This window comes from Simochromis diagramma, unplaced genomic scaffold, assembly GCF_900408965.1.
Source record: "Simochromis diagramma unplaced genomic scaffold, fSimDia1.1 OVJJ01000492.1, whole genome shotgun sequence".
NCBI lineage: Eukaryota > Metazoa > Chordata > Actinopteri > Cichliformes > Cichlidae > Simochromis > Simochromis diagramma.
The window spans coordinates 35,715-59,587 of NW_024387308.1; the positions used below are offsets into that span (position 1 = coordinate 35,715).

At 43.9% G+C, this 23,873-nt stretch overlaps 1 long non-coding RNA gene across 1 annotated transcript in view; it reads right to left on the reverse strand.

Annotated features, from left to right (window-relative positions):
- Window positions 1–11,933: 11,933 nt before the first annotated feature.
- The window catches only part of LOC120717133, a 30,816-nt gene continuing 18,876 nt past the window's right edge, over window positions 11,934–23,873 (reverse strand). Inside the window, exons 3-4 of the long non-coding RNA XR_005692094.1 lie at window positions 13,974–13,988; window positions 11,934–12,040 (exon numbers count right to left, since the gene is read on the reverse strand). This is a non-coding gene — a long non-coding RNA (uncharacterized LOC120717133). The remainder of the gene's footprint in view (window positions 12,041–13,973; window positions 13,989–23,873) is intronic.

The following is a 23,873-nucleotide window of genomic DNA, read 5'->3' on the forward strand; positions in this document are numbered from 1 at the left end:
TTTGCTGGTTCTGTGGAGAACAGCTGGTTTATTCTCCTGCCTTCTATCTCTCTGGTGTACCTCCTCAAGCGGCTGGCCAAGGCTGTGAGTCTTTGCTTGGCAGTTTCCAAGGCCTCAGGTATGGACAGTTTGCTGTATTTCTTATGCACCTTCTTTGCCGCACCTTTCTGCAACTCCGTTAGTTGGCTAACGGAGTTGCACGCTCCGTGCTACTTTGATCTTGCCCTCTAGCCTCCTTCTCCATGGAGGGTACTGCCCCTTGTGGCTGTTCAACTTGTAGCCAAGCATCTCACTGATCACTGCTGCCGTATTGTAGATCAGCTTGTTAGTGTCGGTAATCGTGGTTGTAGGTATCGTCTGTAGTGCTGCATTAACATCATCTAGCAGACCTTCTGAAGGTACTTCACGTAATCTTGGTAACCGGCTACGGGGGATCCAGGTTTCAAGCTTGGCCATGATCCTATTTTTCAGGTCAGTTCCTCTCGCACTCAACGATCCTTCTCCTATCGCACTTGGGGCTATGTACCCAATCTCGGGTAGGGGTGATGCTATCTCCCCCCTGACCTGGCGTCCTGACTCCTCCTTGCCATAGCATTTATGTTGTACCTCGTCAATCTCTAGCTGTGATAGCAGTCCCTTCTTTCGAATGTTGGAACACTGAGCTACTAGTTGTTTCGCCGTCATTGTGGATGTTGGGTATCGAAGAATCCATAGGTCCCTCATCCTATTCGTGTAGCCCCTTCTGCCAGGGTTACTTGCGTAGTAGCATTCCAACAACGCCCTGTTTTCGTCTCTTGCCCACCGATGCCTTCTTGTTCCAGTAGCCCACTTGTCGTCAGGGTGCCCTGGTTCCTCAACACCTGACGCGGACCTTGTTGATCCGGGCGACGTCTGGATCAACAATATATATATATATATATATATATATATATATATATATATACATATATATATATATATACATATATATATATATATATATATATATATATATATATATATATATATATATATATATATATATTAGGGGTGCAACGATATTCGTATCGATATTGAACCGTTCGATACAGTGCTTTCGGTTCGGTACGCATATGTATCGAACAATACAACATTTGTAATTTATTTTATCAATTTTCCTTCTGACGATGCTGTCTGTGTTGAGCGCTCAGTGAATCTGTGTTCGACTACTCCGCCTAGGCTGCACTGTCGAGCGCAGATCCACTGAGCGCTCAACACAGACAGCATAGTCAGAAGGAAGAGCGCAGGGCAAGCTAGCGAGACAGAAGTTAAGCTCTACTTGCAACATTCAGATCTGGCGTTTGGAATTATTTTGGTTTTCATGTGACGTATGACCATGAAGGTAAGCGAGTCATGGACTAAAGTAAAACAGTATGTTGGATGTGCCATGCAATGCTCAATTACATTGGTGTGAACTAGTGTGTTAGCGCAGTTAGCTCGTTAACGTGTTTGCCGTGTAGCCCCATGCACGGAGCGATCGGCGGTAGCTCGTTAACGGAGATTTGCCGTGTTGTGGCGTTAAGGTCATTTCAACGAGATTAACCTGAAAGCACTAGTGGGAACACAACGAATATGACTGCACATTTACGCCGACATCATCCTAGTGCAAAGACAAAAACAACAAGCATGCTACTAACTTTAGCCGAGTCATTTAGACAGCTGTTAGCACATGATTCTCCTTATGCTGCTGAGAATATAGCCCAGAAGAAGCGGATAGTATAGCTTTTATTTTGGAAAGAGCCATTTCTCTGTAATAAACTCTCTTTTCCAAAGATGAGTGATTCCTCAATCAGATACAGGGCTTGCAATATCGCTAGCCCGACGTCCCGGAGCTAGCGATTTTTTCAGTCGGGCTACCAAAATCTATCTCTTCCCTGCCCGTCGGGCTATTGTAGGAAAAATATATGTCAATGCTTTTGCATTCTTTCAGAAATGTAGCTGGGTAATTATGTCATTGGCATCGGTGAGCCACTGTCAATATGTGACATATTGAAGTCGCGTTTGAATTTGCGCTTGTTTTTTTGCTTTCACTTTGCAATCGTGCGAACTGTGTATAGAGAGCGACAGCACTGATCTGTGAGTGATGATAATTTGTGCACCAATTCCTCTGACATCGTCTTATTAATCGTTAGCTTACTATGCAAACATGACAAGTGAAATCTCCCGCAGCAAGCTTAAACATGTGAGAGGTTGATCGCGCAGAGAATCGCTGAGCTTATGTGAGTGAGCGTGTAAAAGCATTTCAGTTCTGCTGAGCCAAATAAGACAGGTCAGGGTGAAGAAGTGACAGCCAAAGAAAAGCTTACCACAAAACGGAGAAGTTATGACAAATCAGACTATAAGGCAAAAAGAAAGTGCAGCTTTATGGTTTCATGGACAAAAGAATTTCTGTGGCTGCAATATGATGAGCTAAATAACCAGGGCCGCACATAAGTGGTCCGCAGGTGCGCATTCGCTGTCAAAATAAAAAACATGCACAAGGGTTAGGGTTAAATTTAAAAACTGTACTTTTGAGTTAAAATATATATTTATAATTTTAATAAATGACAAATTAAAAAGGCATGAACATTTTTTTTGTATCGAAAAAATATCGAACCGTGACACCAAAGTATCGAACCGAACCGAACCGTGAATTTTGTGTATCGTTGCACCCCTAATATATATATATATATATATATGCGTGTGTGTGTGTGTGCTGTTTCTCCAAATTAGCACTGGCACTGTTACCTTCATCCTCCACATATTCTTGAGTTCTCAGTCTGGCCTTCTTCCTCTGCTTATCCACTACTACCATGTTTGTTATGTTAGCCATCGCTGGTTTGTCCATTTGTATCTGTAAGTCCCGTAGGTTCCTAGCACAGATGTTACGGATGTTCCTGTACACTATGCTGGCCACTTGGTTATGGTGTTCCATGTATGCCCTGCCTGCTAGCATCTGGCACCCTGCTGTTATGTGCTGGATTGTCTCAGGGGCATTTTTACACAGCCTGCACCTGGGGTCTTGGTGTGATAGACCCCAGCCTCTATGGATCTTGTGCTCCTCTGTAATATTCTAGATATTTATAATTGAGTTATTTGTATATTTGAGCTATTTCTTTTAATTTTTAAACTTTGTAATATATTGCAGTATTTAGTTCAGTCTGTTACTTGTATTGTCTTGGAGCAACTGTAACCACATAATTCCCTTGTCCAGCCACTGGTAGGATTCTGGATGTCAGCCACCTGCCGGTTGTACATTCCGTGCAGTGGGCTGTCCTTCCATGATGGCCCCTCCTCTTACCCCTTGCTTCTTTTCTTTCTCCTGTTTCTTTCTTCGGTATTCACTGAACAGGTGGTCAGTTGTGGCCATCTTCCTGATGTACTCATGGAGTATAGTTGGATAGTATCGAAGAGAGGAAAGGGCAATCAGAAATGAGCGGACATGGAGGACACCTACAAGTACCTGAGAATCCCACAGGCAAACGGGCAATCACTGCCTGCAGAGGGTCAGGCAAGTCCTGAGGAGTCAGCTGAACGGTAACAACAAGATCTGGGCAATCAACACCTATTCCCTGCCACTGATCCTGCTGGGATATTAAGCTGGCCAAAGGAGGAAATGGAAGCCACTGACATCAAGACTAGGAAGCTCCTGACCACGCATGGAGGGTTTCACCCCAAGTCCAGCAGCCTGAGGCTGTACGCTAAGCAGAAGGAAGGAGGCCGGGGACTGGTGAGTGTCAGCACCACGGTCCAGGATGAAACAACAAACATCCATGAGTACATCAGGAAGATGGCCCCAACCAATTGTGTGCTCAGTGAATACCTCAGGCAGCAGAAACCCAAGAAAGAGGAGGAGCCATCATGGAAGGACAGGCCACTGCACGGCATGTACCAGACAGAAGACAGATAGAGGACATCCAGAAATCCTACCAGTGGCTGGACAAAGCTGGACTGAAAGACAGCACGGAGGCACTAATTATGGCAGCACGGGAAGCAGCTCTGAGCACAAGATCCATAGAGGCTATCACACCAGGCAAGACCCCAGGTGCAGGCTGTGTAAAGATGCCCCAGAGACAATCCAGCACATAACAGCAGGGTGCAAGATGCTAGCAGGCAGGGCATACATGGAACGCCATAACCAAGTGGCCGGCATAGTGTACAGGAACATCTGTGCCGAGTATAACCTGGAAGTCCCGAGGTCAAAATGGGAGATGCCCCCAAGGGTGGTGGAGAATGACCGAGCTAATATCCTGCGGGACTTCGAGATACAGACAGACAAAATGGTGGTGGCTGACCAACCGGACATAGTGGTGGTAGACAAACATGAGAAGACGGCTGTAGTGATAGATGTAGCAGTTCCCAATGACAGCAACATCAGAAAGAAAGAAGACAAGAAGCAGGAGAAATACCAAGGGCTCAGAGAAGAGCTGGACGAGATGTGGAGGGAGAAGGTAACAGTGGAACATGCTTTATCCAAAGCTCACTCTCTGTGCATTCACTCGCTAATTTACATTCACAGTATTCACTCACTGCCTCTTTTGAGTTTTACTAGCTTAGCTTAGCTCGTAGCCAACTCGCTAGCAGCATGGCCTATTCACCTGTCCCTCCTGAACTTTCCTGCTCATTGTGTCAGATGTTTAGTTACTCCTCTGCCTCCTTTAGCAGTAAGGATACTTGTAACAAATGTAGCATATTTGCAGCTCTGGAGGCTAAGCTCACTGAATTGGAGACTCGGCATTGCACCCTTGATACACCTGTAGCTAGCCAGGCCCCTGCAGGCGGTGCACCCAAAGACAGCGTAGGCCCCGCTAGCTGTTCCTCGGCAGACCCCAAGCAGCTGGGGAAAGAGGGCGGCTGGGTGACGGTGAGGAAGAAGCATAGTCTTAAACAGAAGCCCCAGGTACACCACCAACCTGTTCATGTGTGTAGCAGTTTTTCCCCACTTGGTGACACACCCGCCGGGGGTTAAACTCTGGTAATTGGCGATTCTGTTCTCAGACATGTGAAGCTAGAGACACCGGCAACCATAGTCAATTGTCTTCCAGGGGCCAGAGCAGGCGACATTGGCGGAAATGTAAAACTGCTGGTTAAGGGTAAACGTAAATTCAGTAAAATCATAATTCACGTTGGCCGATTGGAGGTCACTAAAATCAATATTGAATCCATGTGTACCTTTGCCAAAACAATGTCGGACTCTGTAGTTTTCCCTGGTCCCCTCCCCAATCAGACCAGGAGTGACATGTTTAGCCGCATGTTCTCCTTAATGTAAGGAGCTTGGAAAGACAAGCGTCTGGACTTCTTTGAGTTGCTTGAAAACGTTTCACCTCTCATCCGAGAAGCTTCTTCAGTTCTAAGGGTCAAATGGTGGAGAGTCCCAGATTTAAACCCAGTGGGAGTTTCCCCCCAAAGAGGAACGATGGACCCCCTGATGATCCTCTACCTAATCACATGATCCAAGGTGTGAAAACAGGTGTGGGTCACAATCGGCCAGGGTTTCGGGTGGACTCATCCTGAAACCTGGCCCCACTCTATTATGTGATTTCCTGAGGTCAGATGACCCAGGATGTGAGTGGGCGTTAAGGCGTCTGGGGAGGTCTGGGCATTCCTCGCTGCACTGTACAGCATACACCACATTCTTAAGTTTGTGTTTAGGAGTTTTGTGGGATGAAACAGTTTCTGTCTGAGTGTGTTGCTGGGTCTGAAATCTGGGTCTGAAATCTGGGTCTGATTTCCTTTATATGTAAAGGAAACACTTAAAACATGCGGTTATCCTAATTGGGCGTTTATAAAGTCAGCAAAGATGCACAGAAAAGAAGATCAGACACCAGCGAGGGAGGATAAGAAGGACAGACGCAACAATATTGTCATCCCCTATGTAGCCGGTGTATCAGAGAAACTCAGGAGAGTTTTCTCCAAGCACGACATCCCAGTGTATTTCAGACCCAGCAACACACTCAGACACAAACTGGTTCACCCGAAAGACAAAACTCCTAAACACAAACTTAACAATGTGGTGTATGCTGTACAGTGCAGCGAGGAATGCCCAGACCTCTACATCGGAGAGACCAAACAGACACTTCACAAGCACATGGCACAACATAGAAGAGCCACCTCCACAGGACAAGACTCAGCAGTCCATCTGCATCTAAAGGTCAAAGGTCACCCTTTTAGGATGCCAATGTTCACATTTTGGACAGAGAGGACAGATGGTTTGAAAGAGGAGTGAAAGAAGCCATCTATGTCCACTGTGAGCGACCATCTTTGAACAGAGGCGGGGCTTACGACACCAACTGTCTGCCATCTATAATCCAGTTTTGAGTTCCCTCCCCAGACGCCTTAATGCCCACTCACATCCTGGGCCATCTGACCTCAGGAAATCACATGATAGGGTGGGGCCAGGTTTCACAATGAGCTCACCCGAAACCCTGGCTGATTGTGACCCGCACCCGTTTTTATACCTTGGCTCATGTGATTAGAGGATCATCAGGGGGTCCTTTGTCCCTCTTTGGGGGGAAACTCCCACTGGGTTTAAATCTGGCACTCTGCACCATTTGACCTTAGAACTGAAGAAGCTTCTCGGATGAGAGGTGAAACGTTTTCAAGCAACTCAAAGAAGTCCAGACGCTTTTCTTTCCAAGCTCCTGTCATGGCTCGTAGGATGAGCTGTGTGGAATTGTTAAAGTACCCAAAATGCAGGCACTTCTGATGTGAGGAAGCTTTATTAAAGGAGGTGGAAAGTATACAAGGCAAGGGTGGCGAAAAACAGAACTGGGTAAACCTAAACTGGGAAAACTAAAGAGCAAACCATGAAATGATAACCAAATGTGGAAAAGGACAGAGAGATGCAGACAGACGCAGGGAAACCACTAAGGATGACGGAGGAGATTAACGCAGACGAGCCAGCAACAGACAGGAGAACACACAGGGCTTAAATACACGCAGCAGTAATCAAGGGATGGGAGACAGGATAGGAACACACCTCGGAGAAATCACAGCTGACGTGGCAAGGGAAATGTAAACTGAACACACTCACATAAGACAAGGACCTTCAGAATAAAACAGGAAACTTACAGACACAGAGGACCAGACAAGACACTGAACTTAACAGACAGACTCACGAGCAGACACAGTGACACCATGGACAGACAGAGGGAACATAGGCAGGCATAAAACAAAACTCTAACACATAGCAAACCTAAACAAGACATAACAGAATAAACAAGAACATAAAATAATATAAAGAAACACAAAACACTCAGTCCCCAGACTCAGGACCATGACAGCTCCTTAGACTACGATGGCCTGGATGACTGAGAACCTTCACAGACATGTTCTCCTTAAATTGCTGGCTGTCTGAGTGGTGTCCCAGAAACGATGTGGGCTTCATAGATAATTGGCAAACCTTCTGGAGGAAACCTGGTCTTGTTAGGAGAGACGGCATCCATCCCACTTTGGATGGAGCAGCTCTCATTTCTAGAAATATGGACAAATTTATTAAACCCCCCAAAATATGACTATCCAGGGTTGGGACCAGGAAGCAGAGTTGCAGTCTTACACGCCTCTCTGCAGCTTCTCTCCTCCTGCTACGCCCCCAAAAACCCATCTCCATAGAGACTGTGTCAGCTCCCAAACAGACAAAGTAACTAAAAACCAGTAACAAACAACTTAAACATAAACAATCACAAATAAAGAACAATACAGTATCCACATCTGAACCAAAGAGTAAAACAGTGAAATGTGGATTATTAAATATTAGGTCTCTCTCCTCCAAGTCTCTGTTAGTACATGACTTAATAATTGATCAACAAATCGATTTACTCTGCCTTACAGAAACCTGGTTGCAGCAGGATGATTATGTTAGTTTAAATGAATCAACACCCCCGAGTCATTCTAACTACCAGAAACCTCGAAGCACAGGCCGAGGGGGAGGTGTGGCAGCAATTTTTCACACCAGCCTATTAATCAACCAAAGACCAAGACAGACTTTTAATTCATTTGAAAGCCTGATGCTTAGCCTCGTCCACCCCAGCTGTAAAACTCAGAAACCAGTCTTACTTGTTATCATATATCGTCCACCTGGGCCTTACACAGAGATTTCTCCGAATTTTTATCTGATTATTGTGGGTGCTTTTAACAACCCCTAACATGCATGCTGTGTGTCTGCAGGTGCTGCAGAGCCTGCTTGCCATCCACAGGTTCAAATTGGGAGCCGACACCGTCATGTTCAACCAGGACTACGTGGATCCTAATCCACATGAACCCATGGAGGCCGCACCCACGACTCAATAAATCCCTTCAGATGTGCTGGGTAGTTTTTGTTCGATGGATTTTTGTTCTTATGGTGCATTCAGGGACTCAACATAGACACTTTCATTGAAAATGAGTTCCTCTGAATCAGCAGCCAATCACAGTCCAGAACATGAACAGAAACAACATGGTCAGAAATTATCTAAATCCTCCACTTCCTGCTGAAAAATCACTACCACAATACAAGCAGCTTCATGGTAAAAGGCTGATCACAGTTACTACACTTTTCAGAGACTTTTCTGCCCATTTTTAGCTTCAACCTCCTAAGACCCGAACTCTTCCACGGCATGGATTTTTAATTTCTCTTTGATATTTGGGCATATTGGGGCCCGATGAATGTAAAAACAAAGAATTACCAGATTTTTTTTTTTTTACCTTATTTTTGTTTTTAAGAAAAATAAGAGCCACATACGAGGATATTCGTTTAAAATTTTGATAGAACAGTAGCAGTATAATGTCCTCGTAAGTGGATATCAGGCCCTTGTAGAGCAAAATTGAGTATTTTGGTCTAAATAACCCAAAATGTGATGTCCACATATGTGGACGCAGGTCCTAGGAGGTTAAAGCAGTCACAGCACCCCGTGCTGCTGCACCAAGCTAAGCACTAGTGATGTGTTGGTCGCGAACGAAATGGATCTTAGAGCCGACCCTTTGAAGTGAGCGACGCGAGCCGGCTCCTTATTGGGAGCTGTGTTTTTTTTTCTTTCTCTCACCCTCCCTCTTTCTGTCGCATTTTTTCCCGCTTCACTCCGCACGCGAGCCTTGTGCTTTGCGCTGAGCAGAGGGGGGAGGGCCGGTAGTTACACTCGCAGTAGCACAGGAACAGAGCGGGAGGGAAAGAGAGAGAAAGAGAGCCAGGGACAACAACGTCACATTAGAAAGGTATAGTAATCATCCACAACTATTTTCAGCTGCGGATGATAAAGGATTCAGAAACTTTATTCATGCACTGAATCCTATGTATACAGTTCCAAGCAGGAAAACATTCTCCCAAAAATCATGCCAGGCCTGTATGACAGAGAATGTGCATCTTCTTTTTGTTTTGCATATTTTAATTTATATTTTACTGTGTTGTGGTTTGCAGTGTTTTGTGTTGTTTCACTCTAAATTTGTTTAAAAGAAAAAGCTGAAAATATAAATAGTTAAAAGTTGAAATCTAAATAGTTGTTTTTTGTATGTTATAATTGTTTTATTGCATTTTATGTGGCGTGAATAAATAAAAATATATTTACGGTGGCCCCTAGAGACAAAGCACGTACAAACACCAAAACACGTACAATCGCTTTCAAGCCCCGCTGCAGGTACATCGTGGGCTCCAGCGAAACCTCAATACCAATGACACTAACTCAATAGTGTCCATCTGGTCCAAAACTTGTCGTCCTCCCTGCAAAACCGATCGGGGTGTTGCCCACAATGTGCTGGTCCACCTTGTTAGGGCAGCTAAGCCTACTGTCACACATGGTAATTCCAGCATCAACTGCAATCTATTAAACATCCACTCTCTTACTGGTAAGGGGCATCTTGTCCAGGATCTCCTCTCGGACCGTAAGTTGGATTTTTCTTTTGCCTGACTGAAACGAGGCAACAGCCTAATGATTTTGTTTCACTTAATTACTCCACTCCATCTGAGTTTGTTTATATCTAATACCTCGCAACTCCGGGAAGGGCAGCGGCCTCGCGATAATTCACCGCAAGCACTGGAAAGTTCTCACCTGTCTCTGCCCCACCCTTCCACTTTTCATTTGAATACATCACAATATAGCTCCTTAAATCTACTCCCACCATTATATGTACTGTGTACTGGCCACCTAAGCCAAAGAAGGATTTTCTAAATGACTTTGCTGCTCTTCTTACTCATTTCTCGGTACTGTCTCCAAATTTGTTGGTGACTTCAATATCCATATGGACAATGATAAAATCCCTCATTCCAGATATTTTACTTCTTGTCTGGAAAGTTTGGGGCTTCTACAATACATAAAGTTTTCTACTCATACTAAAGGACATATCTTAGATTTGGTCTGCTGTTCTGGCGTTACCCACACTCACTGTAAAGTCCATTTGTTTCCCCAATCAGATCATAAGTTTATTTCTTTTACTGTAAATACAACAGCCTCCAAAACCTGTACTGCCATGACATCACATTTAGGAAACTTAGTAATATTAACACTGCTGATCTTTAATCTGCCATTTATGGCCTTCCATCTATTCACAGCTCCTCAGCCCCTCATGAACTTGTTTCTCATTATAACGTCAACCTCCATAACCGTCTTAACATATTTGCTCCACCTAAACATCAAACTGTCTCATTTTCCCGTTCAGCACCATGGTTTTCTCTTAACCTGTGCCATCTCAAAGTTAAAGGATGCCAACTGGAACGTCTGTTCAGGAAAACCGGACTTACTATACATAACAAAATGTATAACAATCATATCTTGCTGTATAAGGACTGCATTGTTTCAGCCAAATCTGCATACTATTCTGGTTTAATCAGTTCTAGTTAAGGTAACTCCAGGTGTCTTTTTTCATTGTTTAGTAAAATTATAATTAATTTAGTAAAATTGCCCTCTCATATGGACTCTGCTGACTTTTGCAACTCTCCTATATCCTTTTTCACTCATAAAATCGCTGATATCCACCAACAACTTAGCTCTGTAGGAGCTTCTAACTGTGAAGTAGATTCTCTCTTTTCCTCACTGTCTTCCTCCCAGTCATTTTCATGTTTTACTCTTCCCTACAGCTGATGTATCAAATCTTGTACAAAAATCAAAATCCTCCACTTGTCAGCTTGACCCTCTTCCCACTGTGTTAGTTAAAGCTTGACTTCTCTCATTGCCTCTCATAACTAGGGATGGGTACCAGTATCAGGTGCCATTATGGCACCGGTTCAGACATAAATGGTAGTAACCAGACCGAAAAGCAGCGCACATTTCGATGCTTTTTTTTTCCTGAGACGTCATACACTTTGGATTCTAGCCAATCATTTTACCTTTCCAAGGATAGTAGGCGGGCCCAGGTACGTACGTTCTTTTAGAGCAGAGCTACAGATTAAAAATGCCCAAGGCGAAGCAGTCAAAGTCTGGCTGTACTTCACAGCAAAAGATGCAAACTCAGCAGCCTGCAACAAGTGCTTTAAAGTGATACTGTGTGAAGGAGGTAACAACTCGAATCTGATGAAACACCTGGCGACGCATAGCGTTTTTTAAGAGCTGAGAAATGCACCGTATTTGATAGCTTGCTGCGAGACCTCACACCGAGCACGTCTACTGCGGGTGTGGTGCCTGTTATCGGACCCGGAGTTAGCAACATCCCCCAAAAACCCGAAGAGGAGAGTCCTGGCCCCTAGCCCTGCCAGTGTAGCAGAAATGATGAGGATGATGATGGCAGCAGCCGTTCTTCTCTGCGTGAGTAGCTTAATGTTGTTCGTGTGTAATTTACGTTGAGTAGGCTAACCACGTTATTACATTAATGCATGTAAGGTGAACTAGCAAACACCGTCGTAGTTACATGTGGCTGTCTTCTTGTTTGATGGCAGATACTCCCTTCACCCTGGCCAAAAAGGCTAAAATGACCAAAGAAGAAGTGGGAAACAGCTGAACATGAGAGGTTTTAGGACAAGTTTGTGTTCTCTATTCTTTAAGCACCGGTTCGAGTGCCGTTTAAGCACTGGCACTGTTTCAAAAGTACTGGTTTGGCACCGGTATCAGATAAAACCTAAACGATACCCATCCCTACTCTTCTGTATTCTAAAGTACCACAAACACAGCTGACAGACACCTTCAGACAGCCTACTTTAACCCCCCCGAGTATAAACTCTAGATGTTCATCTAGAGTTTATACTCGGGGGGGCAAAGAAAGTGATTAAACGTGTATATTTTTTGTTTTCCTGGCCCTGAGCAGTCTGATAATTCAGGTTAATTTTAAAATGTATTGAGAGGTACTGAAGTGCAGCGATGCAGCATTTTCACACAGCAAAGTCAATGTGTTGAGAGTTTTCTCACCTGTTTCCACCTGTCGGGTGCTGCCGGGCAGACAGAGGATGGACGCCTGATGGAGCTCTGTGAGTCAGAGTCGGAGTCATCGCTGCGTCTGAGCTGACTGTGAGACGAACGTCTCTGACACTGTTGTACCTTCCATCGCTGCAGACCACACCGGAGCGTTTATCCTGGATTCTGCTCCTGGCTCTGCCTTCCTGTCATCACCTGCTCTGACGTGACTGCGGTGAAAATTACACCTGCTGCTATTTTTAGCAGCACTGCTTCTGAAACACGCTGCGGAGCGTCTGGTGGGATCACAAGCACCGACCTGAGTCAGCGGCTATAATTACTGACACCCCACACACATACATCCACGCTCCTGTCATTGTATAGAGCTTTAAAATATCATGTCACATGTGACCTCTGACCTCTTCATCAAGGTCGGATAAGGTCAAACTTTCATGAAATGTCTTTTATCTTTGAAGCTGCTTAAAATTTGCTGTCTGTGTTTTTCATGACTGAGCAGCCGAGGTGTTGTGTCATGGACCCAAAAGCAGACACGGCAGAGAAAACAAAGTATAAGAAAAGCGAGCCGTTTATTAAGGCTGATGTCAAACAGACAACAAGGCGAGCTGGGGAAAAACTAAACTAAAACCTAAACTGGGATAAACTAAAACTAACTATGACATGGTACATGAACAGGAATCAGAACATGTGCATGCAAAAACTGTGATAAGAAACATGAACCTGAAGCAAAGCATGAACGTAATCATGAGAGTTGAAGTCCATGACCTGATACAAACAGTCGACCCGACCCCGAACAGAGGGAGACAGAGGACTTAAAAACACAGAAGAGTAATGAGGGAAGTGGAAACACCTGGGAAACACAGTCGACACAAATGAACATGAACGCCACAGGGGAAGCAAAAATAAACACACTGAACACGGAAACACTGGACCCTTCAAAATAAAAGAGGAAACGTAATGGGATGTAGACATGACAACACACAGACATGAAACACATGACAGACTGGGGAGACACGTGGAGAGACACGTAGATAAAGCAGACGAAAGCACGGACATAACTAAAGGTGAAACACAGAGGACAGGAAAAGAAACCAGGAGATGGAATAAAGATAAACTAAAGCTCAACTAAGACCAGCTCACAATAATAACACTAGAACATTCTCTCAGTATAAAAATGCTGGGTCACAGGCAATGTTCCCTCTAATGTTTCATGTGTCTGAGCGAACGCACAAACTCCCTTGGACCACTGTGAGCGACAGCAGGCGTGGTCATTGTGGTCACGCCAGCATCGAATCCATCCAAGTTACATGGTTTATTAAAATAATCAAATTACAGCATTTACATTTATGTTAGACTACTTTTAATTAACTGCTTTAGCCCACTTACAATGACAATTTCTTAAAAAAATTGTTAATGACCTGTGCAGCATGTTAACACTACTGGAAGTAAAAATAACTTGAACTCCAATTTTGAAAACACAACTTTCTTTCTTTTATAAAGCTCTGACTTGTATTATAAGTCTGTGGTCTGGGAGAGAGTCTGTAACTCTGTCTGCAAAATACAGGATATAATGACCAATGTTGGGCAATTAATTATATAGTTACTTCTTAAAAAAAAACTGAGTTATACAAACAACGAAGTTTTTTGCAGCTGTTTACCTAAAAATACAGCCAAGGCGTTTTCCTTATAAAACGCAGTTTTTACCGTTTCTTCCCGCAGTAAATATAAACAACGACAGTATTCAGGAAGAAAACCAAACATTGCAGATATTTTTATCATGACTCTGGTTTTACGTGGCCGATCAACACAATTTAAAAACTGGTACAGGGAGTGCAGAATTATTAGGCAAATGAGTATTTTGTCCACATCATCCTCTTCATGCATGTTGTCTTACTCCAAGCTGTATAGGCTCGAAAGCCTACTACCAATTAAGCATATTAGGTGATGTGCATCTCTGTAATGAGAAGGGGTGTGGTCTAATGACATCAACACCCTATATCAGGTGTGCATAATTATTAGGCAACTTCCTTTCCTTTGGCAAAATGGGTCAAAAGAAGGACTTGACAGGCTCAGAAAAGTCAAAAATAGTGAGATATCTTGCAGAGGGATGCAGCAGTCTCAAAATTGCAAAGCTTCTGAAGCGTGATCATCGAACAATCAAGCGTTTCATTCAAAATAGTCAACAGGGTCGCAAGAAGCGTGTGGAAAAACCAAGGCGCCAAATAACTGCCCATGAACTGAGAAAAGTCAAGCGTGCAGCTGCCAAGATGCCACTTGCCACCAGTTTGGCCATATTTCAGAGCTGCAACATCACTGGAGTGCCCAAAAGCACAAGGTGTGCAATACTCAGAGACATGGCCGAGGTAAGAAAGGCTGAAAGACGACCACCACTGAACAAGACTCACAAGCTGAAACGTCAAGACTGGGCCAAGAAATATCTCAAGACTGGTTTTTCTAAGGTTTTATGGACTGATGAAATGAGAGTGAGTCTTGATGGGCCAGATGGATGGGCCCGTGGCTGGATTGGTAAAGGGCAGAGAGCTCCAGTCCGACTCAGACGCCAGCAAGGTGGAGGTGGAGTACTGGTTTGGGCTGGTATCATCAAAGATGAGCTTGTGGGGCCTTTTCGGGTTGAGGATGGAGTCAAGCTCAACTCCCAGTCCTACTGCCAGTTTCTGGAAGACACCTTCTTCAAGCAGTGGTACAGGAAGAAGTCTGCATCCTTCAAGAAAAACATGATTTTCATGCAGGACAATGCTCCATCACACGCGTCCAAGTACTCCACAGAGTGGCTGGCAAGAAAGGGTATAAAAGAAGAAAAACTAATGACATGGCCTCCTTGTTCACCTGATCTGAACCCCATTGAGAACCTGTGGTCCATCATCAAATGTGAGATTTACAAGGAGGGAAAACAGTACACCTCTCTGAACAGTGTCTGGGAGGCTGTGGTTGCTGCTGCACGCAATGTTGATGGTGAACAGATCAAAACACTGACAGAATCCATGGATGGCAGGCTTTTGAGTGTCCTTGCAAAGAAAGGTGGCTATATTGGTCAGTGATTTGTTTTTGTTTTGTTTTTGAATGTCAGAAATGTATATTTGTGAATGTGGAGATGTTATATTGGTTTCACTGGTAAAAATAAATAATTGAAATGGGTATATATTTGTTTTTTGTTAAGTTGCCTAATAATTATGCACAGTAATAGTCACCTGCACACACAGATATCCCCCTAAAATAGCTAAAACTAAAAACAAACTAAAAACTACTTCCAAAAACATTCAGCTTTGATATTAATGAGTTTTTTGGGTTCATTAAGAACATGGTTGTTGTTCAATAATAAAATTATTCCTCAAAAATACAACTTGCCTAATAATTCTGCACTCCCTGTATAAAGTCCACACTTTATCCGTCAGTTGTTCCGTCTGTCCTGCAGATTTTCTGTATGCAGAGACCGCGCCACCAGTGCGCAATTGCACATGCGCGCAGCTTAGAGGGAACATTGGTCACAGGCCCAGCCCCCTGACAGTGTTGGCATTATTCATAAAATGATAATGCTATATGGTGATTCCAAATGTCTCATAGTGATGTCACATTTGACCTGGGTGGGCGATTCTTTTTAAAAGGGGCCACATGACAAACCTGAGTTGCGTTGAAAGTGAAGTTTGCAGTATATTAACAGGGATTACTGATTTCTAGTTCATTTTAACTGTTCAGTGATAATAATCCAGTCTGTCTCAGGCGTGAACAAGGGCTCTAAAATCTGGTTGAAGGTCCCACCCGATGGTTGCTGGCATAGAATCCAGCCCCTTCTTTAAGGTTTTTCAAAGACATTTCATCCAGGAAGCTTGTTCAGTTCAAAACTAAAAGGTGGAGAGTCCCAGGCCCAGACTTCAGTCCCAGACTGAAGAAGTATCTGTCTTCAACAAATGAAAGAAGTCCAGTCGCGTCCTTTCCAAGCTCCATACATTCACACTGTCATCTTTGCCCTCAGCAAACAGACAAAGTTGTCACGTCTGCATTGTGTGCTGTGAATAAATAAAGCTTTGGACATATTAACCATGAACATCATTACAGCCACACACAGAGACAGCACACTCATAGAGAAAAGCAGCCATCTTTGAATGCAAACAGGTGAGTCTGCAGATGGATGAGAGAAAAAGATGACTGAAGAAGAAAATGCATCATGGGAATCCCCGGCAGCCTACACCTACTGCAGCATGACCAAGGATTCAGGGTCACCTGGTCCAGCCCTAACTATATGCTTTAGCAAAAAGGAAAGTTTGAAGTCTAATCTTGAAAGCAGAGATAGTGTCTGTCTTAGCTGTAGAACAGTATCAGAAGAACATGAAGCTCCAAATTCATGGTTCTGAGCTAAGCTGAAAAAGTGCTCAGCAACCAAGATTAGAAAACTGACCTCGGACCCTGTCTCAGCAGGATCTGGACCCGAGGTAGAGACCGTTTGTGTGTGAAAGGGTCTAATAACAGGTTGTCAGCCTGGGTGTACCTTTAGCCTGATCTTTGGACACAAACCGCTTGGAAGCCTCTGACCTGAAGTCAGCTGAAGGTTTGTGGTGGCATGTCTGGATGTGAACGCTCGTGCCTCAGGTAAGAGCTCGGTATAATAAGAAAACCACAACCTGTCAGCAGACGATTACCTGATGAGACTGTAAACACAGCCAACGCGCTGACTCAGCAGCGCTTCATTCATTCATCAGGAATGTTTGTGATGATGCTTCAGATGTTCATAAACTAAAATAGATACAAGGTTATTGTTGCAGAGCCAAAAACTGCTGTCACTGATTGTGACCTGGAGCCAGTTCATCACACAGGGTTCAGTCCCAGAGAAGCTCAGCGAAGCCGTGAAATCCATAGACGTTCAATTCATCTCTCGAAATAAGACACACAACTACAACATGGGAAAAGACCCAGGGAAACCCTGAAAGCCATAAATTTCACACCCGAGCCTCAACTCTGATGTCAGAGGAGGCTGAGGGATGATGTGACTGAGTAGGTGGAGATACTGTGTCACTTCGCCCTCTGCATATCCTCCTTCACTACATCCATGAACCTCCTCTGAGGTCTTCCTCCTGTCTGGCAGCCCCATCTTCATCCTTTTTCCAGTAAATCCACTCTCCCTCGTCTGCACATGTGCAAACCATGTCAGCCTTTCTAACTTTGTCTCCAAGCCATCCATCACAGCGGGTCACACCTCTGTCTTTAAACCTTCCTCTCACTCTAGTCACAAAAGGTTAAAAATCAGCTTGCTCACCATCAGCTTCACCTGAAAGCTCCAATCAAAGCTCACAACAGTTTCACTGGAAACATCTCAGATGATGCTTCTGCTTCTGCTGTCATTACTGTTACTACTACCAAAATGACTTCTGCTCATAATCAGACGGTAAAGTGATCCTGACCTTTGGATATGAGCCGATCAGTGTGATGGCAGTTAGTTCACTTTCATTGTTTTTCATGTGCTGCTGGTGATGCTTCCAGTGACCACACGGAGGCTGGCTCAGAAATATCAAAATAATGACATCACACCGGCGCTCACAGCCTCAGCACATCCTTTCTACGCCTCCCTGTGATGCGTTCGTGGTGCAGACGTAGAGCTGAGGTCGCTGTACTTCAGCTTCATATGAAAAGCATAGACTGTTTTAAAACCAGGCACACAACTCACGCTGAGCGTGTTCCAGTCAGCCATAAAGAGCATCAGAGCGGCAGCACAGGTCAGCTGATCAGAGCCTCACGTTCATTCATTTCAAAGTTCTTGTTTTACCCTCGCTGCACTCCTACATCTGATATTACAGACCCTGCCAAACCCCGGTTTAACCCAGACTTATAAAAATAATAATAATAATGAAAAGAAGAGAGTGCATTTTTTGATGCTTTATTCTGATGAAATGAAACATTTGAACAATAAAAAATAAGAAAAAATGAAATCAGAAAAAGTACAAAAACAATAAATAATAAATACATATAAATAAATAAAGGTATAAATAAAATATATGATTATCAGTACTCCTTGGTGGGCGTGGCAAAGGATTTTTTCATTGGGCGTGGCTCCAGTTGAAGCAGGACCTGTGTATCTGCTGGGTGGACTTTAGGACCCAGATCACATCTCTCCTCAGAGCCTCCCAACCACACGCTGCACTGTCCTGTGAGACACGACAAGATACGCCCACTCAGCTCTCATTGGTCCACACACAGTGACTCAAACATGTCATTTATTAAGACGAAGCTTTAATAAAATCTTTAATCATTTCATATCGTTCATTTGATGTTGAATTGATTTAATAAAAATATATTTATTACTCGTGACGTTTTATGAATCAGACTGCAGAGATCAATTTTTACCTGCTGCTCAATGACTGCTGTGACGTTACTGAAGTACGACGACAGGAGACCTGATGCTTCCTCGTCCGAGGGCAGCTGTGGAGACACGGACCGTCAAATCACAGCAACAGGAGGCTGGTTCTACAGGGACAAGTTCTACACAGGCTGATTCTACATAGGCAGGTTTTACAGAGACCATCAGACCTTAGACCAGTTCTACAGAAACTACAGATTACAGAGACCACAATGACTGAGGCGGTTCTACTGAGATGGGCTCTGGTACTCACACAGCTACCCTCATCCTGCAGACGGTCCTGCAGGGTGAAGAATTCTTCGAGTTTCTTCTCGTCCCAGTTGACTCCGCCATCTCCCACAGGTAGCTCGTGTTCCTGGTACGTCAGCCACATGCCTTCGAGTGACTTGTAGACGACCCACAGTACTCGGGGACACTGCAGTGGACCAATGAGAAATCAGGTCATATCCAGACATAGAAAACAAAGCTCTGTGAGAGCCGACAGGCCATGGTGAAGTTTACCTGAGATCGATTGGCTGCAGTGGTGGGGAGGGTGGAGTCTGGAAAGGAGATATTGGCGTTGACCGGCCGACAGTGGAGAGGAAATTTCGGTCCCTACAGGACAAACAGGAATCACTAAATTTTTATGGACAGATGACCGACTAACAGCAGCTGATGTTAAGGTGTGAGGGTTTCCGTTCCTACCGTGGCGTTGAGTAGATGGTGGGCTCCCGTAACCACTCTTCCTGTCAGAGGACGGCACCGCGGCGTTGGCTTGGCAACCAGCATCATCTGGAGACCAAAGAGTGGCAAGAGAATGAGGAGGACGGTGGAGGGCGCCATGAGAGCCGAGCGGGTCCTTGTCTGGTCTGAGGTGTGTGCTGTGTGAGCCGGCAGGTAACCTGGAACAGAGAGAAGCAGATGGGCTGGATGTCAGCACATCAGCCAATGAGAGGACATCTACCTGTGTGACTCACTCACAAACCACTAAAAATCTGATTGAAAGCACAACCTGGACCCTCTACTGCCAGGTGAGTCACTAGAGGAGTGGTGTAAAGCTCATTAACAGGTATTTATGAAAAAAAAACAACATCGGTGAGAAGTTAGACGTGTCCGCATATTTATGGTCATATCTTTGGTTTCAGATACATAAAACATCCCAAACAGTTTCCCTGACGCTTACTACCCATCTAAATGCCTGAAACGGGATGTGACATCACAGCTCTGAGAGAAGTAAAGGTAGCTACAGTCACCAAAGCTGAACTCTGACCTGTGAGCGATCGGCCGGACTGATACCGGGCGCTTTGAGCGAATGGTATTTGTAGTGCGCCGAGGTGACGTGTCGCTCGCTCAGCTCCTATCAGACATAAAAACACAACACTCTTTCCAGTCAGCAGGTTTTCCCGCCGCGCCTCGGAGCGTTGGTGGAATTATTCGTCAGAGCTACGAGACCCGATCGGGCGCCAACCGTCAGCTGACGTTCTCGTCTCGCATCATGAGTGGAAAATTCACGTTCTGACTCTAATGAAGAAGAAAAGTCCTGAAAGTCAATGAGTCACTTATCTGAAGCTTTGGCCCTGAAATGAAACTTAAAGCGCCTTCGTTAGCGCCTTACTGCTAATCATCAGGGGCTTTTAATCACCGGCACAGAGGGACCCGAAGCCAAATTGTTCAAAATGCAACTTTATTCAACAGCACAGAGCTCGCAGGCAGCCAGGGCATAACGCTAAAAAGTCTTCAAACTTTATTAAAACCCTCAAAACCTCTTTTAAACCTTCTAACTAATTAGGAACAAAATCATTATAAATTTGAGTTTTACTTGGTATTTTTTGAAGGATCAGGGTTTTTTTTGGCACTGATGATGTAGAGCTCTGAAACCCTGTGACACAAAAATGTTTCATATTTGCCACATTTCTGTTTCACAGGGTTAAAAACCAGCTGATGTTTTTCCAAACTGCAGACTTCATTCATCAAATTACAAATAAAGCTGTCGCAGACATAAATTATCAAAGATTTTAGGAAACAGTAACTGAAAGTTCAACAGCTGACTGAGCAATGGAAAATCAATAATGGCATCAGGTTTCAAGCTGTTGTTCTAATGAAATATGTTTAATCCAGAAGTCTGAGGATTAATCTGAGGATATCAATAAAGCCCACAGCTGATCTAAAACTGCTTCAGTGCTTTGATATCTGAGTCGAGACACTCACCGTTGGCAGGGGTGCTGCAGGGTTGGAGGTGTTGGAGGTGTCGGAGGTCTGCGCTGATCTGGTTCTTCCTCTGGTGGTTGTTGTGGTTCTGATGAGAGTCTGTGTCATGTTGTGGTTTAAATAAAGCTTCATCCTGGAAAGCAGTAAATGAAACTCTGATGCATTCAACAAAAATTAAACATTTCTAAGAACTTCTGGAAATTTCCCAACCTCAGGCCCCACTGCATCCTGGCCACCCCCTCAGGGTGCGAGGTGGCGCGCGAGCCTTCGCTTTGCAACTGCTGACTCAACATGGTAAGAAATCCAGCAACAGCAGAGATGCACAAAACATATGGAAACATTGACGGTCAAAAGTTTATGGACAGCTGACGTCAGCTACATGTGTCGTCGGCTGGAGGCCCCAGACACTTTAATGAAGTGCTCCGTGTCTCAAAGAGCACTTTCAAAAAGTAATCACATTACTGCAGTAACACTTCAGTGTGCAGTGTCAAAGCAAAAAGTTTTTAAATGGGCAGAAGAATCAAAAGCTCTGATGTGATGTTAGCTCCACAAGATCATTACTGTTCACTCAAACTAAGACTTGATGTGAACATGTTTTTAACTACACTAAAATAACATTTAAAGTTTTAAAAACAATGAAACTCAATGAAACGATTTTATAAACTTGGAAAACTATATCAATAAAATCTACACAAAGGAGAAACAGAAGCAAACTCACAAACTGTAAATATGTCAGCTGCTTCATTAGTTTATTTGATTTTGAAACAAACTGTGACAGAAGTGTGCAGCTGGTTAAAGTGCAACAATAATTATGTTCAAGTCTTATAAAAACTAGAACTACTTCAGTTGAAACTTAAATGAAAAACTACAAAATAAACAAAACTACAGAATTAAATACACTTTTAAAATAATGATGTAAATGAACGAGGTAACAAGTCAAAAAAGTCAAAAAGTACTAATCTGTAGCCTGATGTCATCAAAGCACATACATATTAGACAAACACAGACCTTTGTAATTACTTATTGTTCATTTTCTCTTATATGTTGTTTTTGGTGGTGAAATACTTAAAAAACGGACCAAGTATTGAGAATCAGCTCATTATTGCCCCAAAAAACTCAGTTTGGTTTAAACTGCGAGCTATCAAACCTGCCAGGAAAAATCTGTAGTTAATTTACTGTTACACAGTCAACCAGCTGGTGTTAGGACTATTCTTTATCCTGCAGTTTTTCTCCTCACTTTTCTGTCCTTGTGTGTGTGTCCTGTAAAACTCCTCCAGTGGTCAGTCAGTTATAAACTCAAAAATAAAGTGCACTGTCATCGCCTGATTCTGATTGGATGATTGGAATGCTGACTCCTCATTAAACACAAAAGTTTGTGAACATCTGAGTTTTGCTGAAAGTCAAAAGTAAGGAGATAAAATACAGATCAAAGGTTGGATGGTCGATGGATGGATGGTCGATGGGTGGATGGTTGTTTTATTTTGGTGGTTTCACTTTGGTTTTGTTGATGCTTATGTGCTGAATTTGAATCGGAGACGCGGTTCAGAGATGTGCTGTTTGAAGCGATTGCTCTGTAATGATCCATGTTTCTCATTCAGAAAATAAAGGATTAATATTCAGTTTGTAGTTTTTCATGAAACAAACAAACACTTTAATTTCCTGCTGCTTGTTCCCTTTGAGTCACATGGAAACAATGATGTCTCTTGTAGTTTCTCAGTAAGTGTTCATGGACAGAACTGTCCTCGTCCTTGTGTTTGTGTCTATGAATCAAAGTAAAACCTGTGAGTTTTGTCACAGGAAGCGGTTTAACGCTTCAGTTTATGTTTACAGAGAAGAAGAGAGAGCAGCAGAGAGGCAGGAAGTGCAGCTTCAGTCACATTTAGACAGAAAAGAAAGAAGGAAGGAAGCGTGGAGCTCCTCTGTGGAGAAATGAGATCTCGGCGAGTGTTTCGTTTTCCACTTCAGCTTCGACGAGTCGCTCAGTGTCACCAAGCGCGGGGCGAGTGACGCTGAAACTGAAGCGAGCTGCAGAGTCAGAGCGACACTGAGCCGAGGCCGAGGCAGCTTTTACACTAAAGTACTCGAATGACTGATTCTGCTTCCAGCCGCAGGAAGTTTGCGCTTCATCGGAAAGCTCCCATCACATGTTACCGATGATCAGCAGTGTGTTTAAACATGAAACACGATGTGCTGTTTCTGATAGAATAGAATTGAATAGCCCTTTCATGTCTTTAATGAGTTGTGGGTCCTCCACACTAACTGTGCAGGGATAAGACATAAACGTAGACAGATGATGCACACACGTCTGAGTCCTCTCTGCACCTAAAGATGATCTACTGACAGTAGAATCAGTTTTCACCTGTTTGATGCCTGACGAATTATTAAAGTGATTAAAAATTAACCTTTAAGACTGAAAAAACTGACCTGAAACACACAGGTCACCATCCCTGACCCCTGACCCCTGAGGGTGACCCCACTGCTCTGATGCCAAACTAACTGCAGCTGCCTTTGAGCGGCTCATCTGCGAGCCATTCTCAGACTAACATGAACTCTGTGCGACGTTAATCTGTTCCTCATTAAATATGCTGCCTCCCGGTCCCCGGGGTGGATTTGATAAAATGTTCCCTCCCACATGTGAGCAATAATTAAAGACTTTTTAAGGCCACTCGTTGAACCACAGCAGCACAAAAACGCAATAAAAATAATGCAACATTCGGGTCGTTCTGCCTGCAAAACTCAATACACTGACATAACACCAGAGATGTGCAATAACGGATTACTTTTTTCAAGTAACGAGTAAAGTAAGGGATTACTATTGCAAAAACGGTAATTAGATTACCGTTACTTTCCCGTAGGAACGCTGCGTTACTGCGTTACTAAAACCGTGATTTTTTTGCGAGAATGTCTCATGACAGTGACGTAAGCGAGCGCGACGTACGTGACAACAGCTGTGTGCAGATCAACAATGGATCATATATCGAGTGCAGAGAGAGTATGAGCGTGCAGCGTTTAAA